General features: G+C 41.9%; 1 protein-coding gene and 1 long non-coding RNA gene across 3 annotated transcripts in view; one reads left to right on the top strand and one right to left on the bottom strand.

Moving 5' to 3' along the window:
• The window catches only part of LOC138971882 (1,5-anhydro-D-fructose reductase-like), a 39,164-nt gene that overhangs the window by 25,062 nt on the left and 7,162 nt on the right, over positions 1–6,940 (bottom strand). The gene's annotated exons all lie outside the window — the stretch shown is intronic.
• On the top strand, positions 1,138–4,507 carry LOC138971878 (uncharacterized). Its single transcript, XR_011457412.1, has 3 exons — positions 1,138–1,271; positions 2,060–2,150; positions 3,166–4,507. It is a non-coding gene; the product is annotated as an uncharacterized lncRNA (long non-coding RNA).

Genomic DNA, 6,940 nt, shown 5'->3' on the forward strand with positions numbered 1-6,940 from the left:
TAAGAACAGCATCGCTTTCACCTAGATCCTGCCTAAAAACAATGTTCAGACCTCATGTTCAGACTCGGCGTAATAATACCGAAAGGACTACTTTTTAGCGGTCAAGTTCAGTCGTCCGCATACTCGAAAGTGAAACAAAGATGAAACGTTTTTCTACAGTATCGGAGGATGAACTGTCGAAGAAGAAAAAGAATCTCGTGCCAACCACTACGCAGAAGACCATCCGAGTTGTCCAGAAGAAGTTCTGAAACACGTCACGTTCCAAATCAAAAGACGATATTCTATTCTCTTACGTCACTATTCTTGGTTTACGGTACCATTCGGCGGCTTTGCTACGAGTATGCCCAAACACTGTACATAAGGAAGACGTGGAACTTGCGAAGAAAATGCGAAAAAGTGTTTGTGGGTTATCGTCCCTAGTCACATGCTGACGGCGAAAACAAAATGGCGGATCGCGTAGGTACCGATCGCGTGCGAGGTGGTGGTAAATTGTGCTCGGCTTATTGTTGCAAGAACGCCCGTTACAAACAGAGCTGCTTCGGGAAAACTTTCCACAAGTTCCCTAAAAAAAAAAAGGTGGGTTGTGCAGTGATTATTTCATCAGGTTTACCTTCTTCAGAATGAGAATGCAATGGCTCGAGTCAACTCACTCAGATAAGCCAACTGTCTCTGGGCATTTTTGTCTGCTATGATACTACAGTATTTATAGAACTAATATGCAAATGAAATATTACAAACATAGCATGGATCGGTTCATCCTGAGATTTCTGTACTAGCTGTACTATGTACGCGTGTGTCTGCGTGTGTACCTGTGTGTGCATGTGTACACTGTACTTACGACTGTGAGTGTGAGTCAGCAGTCAGTACAAAACAACAGTTTACACTTGATGACAAACTACCCGTGGGCATATTTGCCGAAATCTTTATCAAACCTTGCTTACGGGAAAACTACAGTACAAAGGTACATAACTCATCCGTTTTGCGTTCAGGCAGAGCGTTAGATTTAGACTGAAGATCTGATTTATTTTTTGTCTTTCCTTTTTGCTTAGTTTAACAATAACATTGTTGTTTTTATTGTCAAACTAGGTGCAGAATATGGATGCAATTCACAAGGCGAGAGGACTTTGAAAAGCTGCAGCCAGCTGATGTTCAAGGTCTCAAGCTTTGTACTGATCACTTTGAGGCCAACCAGTAAAACAATCCTGCAGAGAGGATCACTTGTGTGGAATGCTGTCCCGACATTGTTTGCAGTGCCCAATCCACCACCGAAGGTTATTTATTTATTGGTTTTAGGTTTTTGCAAACCAATGAAGCACACTATTAAATGCAGGTTGAGTAATGACAAGTTTGAGGCTGATGTAAGAATTGAAAAAAACCCAGCATTGTTCCCATCAAATAATGCCTGTTTGCATTTAGCGCAAAAAAATGATAAGGCCAACCAAAAAAAGTTACTTATTTTGGATCGACGTCTTGATTATGATGATATGATAAACTTATTTTGCCAAAAAACAGCCCCAAATGGCAAAAAAAGTATAGGGTCGGCGTCAACAACAAAAAAGTTGTATGTTTCTGGTCACCTGACCCTACCTATGTTTTCCCGACGACCCTAGACTTTTATTTTGCATTTTCAAAAATAAAAGGGGTATTCAAAAATCAATTGTTTTCCTGTTTTTCAACAAAATAAGTTAAAAAGATGGTTTAAAAAAAAAAGTTTAGAAAAAAAATCTCCACCTTTAGTCATGTTAGGCCACAAAAAAAGTCTGTTTAAGGTAACATAGGCCCTCCAAAAATAGCGTCGGTAGGTCGGCTTTTTATTTTTGTATTTTAGCCATCTGAATATTTTAATTTCATTTTTTAATGCCCCAAAAAAGTCTAGGGCCGGTGGGAAAAAAATAGGGTCGGTCCGGATACTGTAAACAGATTATTTTTTGTTTTGCCTTACGAGAAACATACACTTTTTTGTGTGGCCTAAGACCAATGCCATGAAATTGGGAGAATTGTTTCATTGTGACTGGGTGTTGGTTGTGAGTTTGTCAGTTAAAGAGCTGTGCATTTGCAGGTTGCTAGTGGGAGGAAGCCACCATCGCAAAGGGTAGCTACAAATGAAGCCAGCACCGACCTGTCGCCTGATGCACAAATTGTTCAACCAGGTAAGAGATTTTTAACCATGAAGAACACCCTGACATCAAAAAATGTTTAAACCCATCCATTACATAGTTGATAATTGCTGTATAGGGTGACGGGCGCTGTGGCGGGGTGGTAAGACGTCGGTCTATTAACTCGGAAGGTCGAGGGTTCGAATCCCGGTCGCGGCCGCCTGGTGGGTTAAGTGTGGAGATGTTTCCGATCTCCCAGGTCAACTTATGTGAAGACCTGCTAGTGACTTATCCCCCTTCATGTGTACACGCAAGCACAAGACCAAGTACGCACGAAAAAGATCCTGTAATCTATGTCAGAGTTCGGTGGGTTTTAGAAACACAAAAAATACCCCGCACGCTTCCTCCGAAAGCGGCGTATGGCTGCCTAAATGGCGGGGTAAAAACGATCATACACGTAAAATTCCACTTGTGCAAAAAAAATGAGTGCACGTGGGAGTTTCAGCCCACAAGCGCAGAAGAAGAAGAAGAAGAAGAAGAAGAAGCTGTATAGGGCGGATGCATGGATGGATGAAATTGTACCTGTAGTTCCAACACGTAAAGATGGGAAACATATCCTGTTAGAGGCATGGTGTAACAAGAAACAATTAAGTGGCTCTATTCCCATCTCCCCCCCCCCCCCCCCCCCCTTTCCCCGTCGCGATATAAGCTTCGTGGTTGAAAACGACGTTAAACACCAAATAAAGAAAGAAAGAAAGAGGCATGGTGTGTGAGGAGTTTACCTGGTACTGTTGTCCTAATCAATCAATCAATCAATCAATCAATATGAAGCTTATATAGCGCGTATTCCGTGGGTACAGTTCTAATGGCCTCACCCATTCAGTACCAAACAAGGTCAATTCCATCATTGTTCCACATCGTATCCATAGTTGCTAATACACTTCATTTCTGGCCTGCCTTCCTACGCTATTGTTTATTTTCATTTTGTGATTTAATTACACGTGTTTTAATTTCTTCCAGGTTGTAACTTGTTATGGTTATGTTATTTTATGTGTGTTTTCTTTTTTAGATGACATTCAGGCGATCCTGGAGGACATAGGATGTAAAGCATCAAAGTCGTCATCTTCCCATCCCCTCGTGAAGCGGAACTTTGGCAGAAGGTCAACAAACTGAGGAGCAAGGTTTTCCGATTAGAAAAGAAAACGATGGAACCCCGTGTAAAACGAGCGAGTAAATTAGCCAAGCCTCCCAAGAAAGACTTTGTAGTAGAACAGTTGTCTCTTATATTATCAGGCGAGGCGAGCTATTTTGCCATTTATGCCTGTTACATATTTACCGGTTATCTGCTGCTGTGTCCAATCCTGGCAGAGACGGGAACGCATGTTACCAAGGAGCTGAAGGAGAGTCAATGAGATGAGAGAATGTGATTAACAATTGCCAACTCTCTCCGTACAAAGAGGGTCCAAAATTGTATAAAAAAAATAGATGGTAGGCAATTCAAAATTAAAAAAAGGACTCTCGGAGCATGGACTTAATGAGTCAAAAATTAAAGAAGGCTCTATGAGCCGAAGTACATGTTTTGTCTATTGTCTTTTTATTTTGAATTCCCTACCATCTATATTTTGATACAATTTTGGACCCTCCCTGGTGTGTTGTTTCTGATGTACCTTTTAGTCTGTTTACAGTAACATAGGCACACAAAAAGAGGGTCGGTAGGTCGGCTTTTCTTAAAAAAATTTTATAACCATCTTTTTAAATTATTTTGCAAAAAAACAGGAACAAAATTGATTTTTTTTTTCTTTTTCTTTTTTTCCAAATGCCAAAAAAAAGTCTAGGGTTGGTCTAGAAAAATAGGGTTGGTCGGGATACCGTAAACAGGCTATTTTGCTTTGTTTTGCCTAAGCAAAGACTAACAAACTTTCTTTAGGGTCTGACATTGTATATACTATACAATTTTTGGGGTATTAACTAAATACATGTATACAGTTTTCGATTCCTTTTATACTTTTTCACAAATTAGCCCCCCCCCCCCCCCTTTTTTTTTTTAGTCTGCCCCGGGGGCGGGAGGTCTCCTAATTTCGGTTTCTAGGGTCACCTTATGCTTCCCCATGAGCTGAGAACTTAATTTAAAATGAGCCTCGATTTTTTTATTTGTATTTTGTAATTGTGCCTTTGTCCAGTCACATGATTTCACTTTGTACTTAAAAACTTGGCGCTGTCATCATTTATTGCTATTTATTGTTCAGTTGTTCAGTATTTATTGCTATTGGGCATCAGTTATTCAGTTGCCCTCTTTCGAATGAGCCATGCATGCATTATGGATGTGTTTAGCGAATTGGGATACCTAAAGCAATGTAAAAGAAACAATGTGAAGCAAACATATAGCACCAAATAAAATAACCGAATCAGAATGGAAACTTCTTCAGTGTATGTGTGTGTGTGTGTGTGTGTGTGTTTGCTGTTTTAAATACCGAAAATGTGAAAATAAAGCAAGTCACAGCATGAGAAAGATCGACTGTACTAGTCATGACAAAGCAGGAGACAGCCTGGTCAGCATGTAGAAAAGGGGAATAACTCGTATTTAGCCATTCTCATTTCTAAGCATGCCCAATGAGGAAGTTATCCTTCTTCCCATTGTAGTTTCTTTGGTATGCCATAGTATTGGTTGGCCGAGACCTTGAGGTGGAATGCGAGTGATTAGGTTTGTTGATTTTGCTCGGAGAAGTGGTCCGTGTTCAAGCAAGTTTCTTTCTTCTTTGAAAACAAAAACCCTAAGACCAGTGAATGTCGAGATATATATGTTAATTGGATCTGTGATCCAAACATGCCTTTTGGTCAATCTCGATGGCAGTTTATTCCACTCGCCCTACGGGCTTGTGGAATAAACTTCCATCTCGATTGACCAAAAGCCATGTTTGGATCACAGATCCAATTAACGTATAGTGTTTCATTAGGTAAGAACATTGTAACAGACGGTACTTCAGTGATGTGGGCAGGGCCGGACCCAGGGGGGGGGGGGGGGGGTTCCAGGGGTTCCGGAACCCCACCCATGGAAAAAGCATGTACCTTGCTTTGAGTGTTTGATTTTTTTACTAGGTTTAGCACCAAAACAATGCTGCTCTTAACGGGCCCTCAAAACAAGGCCCAGAATGCACCAGATTGCACAGATTTTAACCGTTTTTCAAATTTTTTCCGGGGGAACATGCCCCCGGACCCCCCTAGTTCGCGCGCCTGCAAGCTTCGCCACTTCGCTGATTTGCCCCCCCAAAAAAGGAGGAACCCCCCCCCCCCCTTACAACTCATTTGGTCCGGCCCTGTGTGGGTCCATTTTGACATCCCGCACACAGCCTTCACTCTCACAACTACGTGATCACGGGAAATGATAATTATATTTTGGCGGGAGATACAACAAGAAAAAAACAAGAAAAAAAAGGGAGGTACAGATGTAACCGAGTGCCGAAACACTACGATCACCTCGGGAAGCGAAGTGCAATCAAACAGGATTGAAAATGTTAGGGCTAATTTCTTAGCCCTATAACAACTGTTATGCAAACCCGAAGGTTTCCATGAATATACAGACAATCGGAAACCACCAGACCCCATCACAAACAGACTTCTACAATCCACTGGTGTTGACTTTTAAAGGCCAATAACTCGGGTGCAGAGTCTGCTGTGAAAGGAGCGGTAGCCTCCCCTGTCACAATCGCCCCCGTTTGAAATGAACTTCGTCCCGAAGTTCCGAACCGGGGGACCACTGTCCATCCCAAGTTCGCAGAATGGGAACAGCACGAAAATGTTCAGTTGTCATATTATGCCATTACCTGAACATATCATGCCGGGTCCCATCCCTGCTCGCAAGCGCCAGATGTGGCCGTGTGCCGAAACACTACGATCACCTCGGGAAGCGAAGTGCAATCAAACAGGATTGAAAATGTTAGGGCTAATTTCTTAGCCCTATAACAACTGTTATGCAAACCCGAAGGTTTCCATGAACATACAGACAATCGGAAACCACCTGCAGACACCATCACAAACAAACTTCTACAATCCACTGGTGTTGACTTTTAAAGGCCAACAACTCGGGTGCAGAGTCTGCTGTGAAAGGAGCGGTAGCCTCCCCTGTCACACAGAAACTATGAGGAATGAAAGAGCGACAGAATTTTTTTTTTTTTCGTAAAGCGAAATCAATACACTTAGTCAATCTCAGTGTTGGCATTGCAGAATGATCTACTGAACACGCTGCATTGTTTCACATTTATACCTAAAAAGAGCCCCTAGCTCAGTCTCGTTTTCAGATGATATTCTTTGGAACTCTCGATCTCGTGCCCTTATTTGAAACAGCCACACTAAACTTGATTGAAGAGAACGTGACAAGTGTAATAATGATAAGCTTGCACGCAGCACACCTGACTGGCTAGAGAGGTCAGTGTGGTTCGTCACTCAGTCAAGCCTAATAATCCGGGATGGAAATTTACTCGGCATTGTTGGTCCGCTTATCACTAACAAAATGTGCCAGAGTAGACCATACCGATTACTGAGAATAGTACTTCATCATTTAAACACAAGATACTATTTATCGTCTTGGACAACTTTTCTTCTTAAGCACTATAAAAAAGTTTCTTTCATTTTTCAATTTTTTATTTTTTTTAAGTCCACCACTGGCCCCTCAGCCACACTATGTGTGTCCAAAGACGCTCCTATCCCTTGCAAAACACTGGGCAGTGTCGTGGTGGTTTGCGCTATTGTTCAGACGACAAAGAAGCAACTTCCAACCATTATCCGCCAATTTAAAGGCACGGCCCTTCCCGTGGAAAAAGTTCTCCTTATTATCTGAGATCTGCCCC

The sequence above is a fragment of the Littorina saxatilis genome, linkage group LG7, assembly GCF_037325665.1.
Source record: "Littorina saxatilis isolate snail1 linkage group LG7, US_GU_Lsax_2.0, whole genome shotgun sequence".
NCBI classification, from domain to species: Eukaryota; Metazoa; Mollusca; class Gastropoda; order Littorinimorpha; family Littorinidae; genus Littorina; species Littorina saxatilis.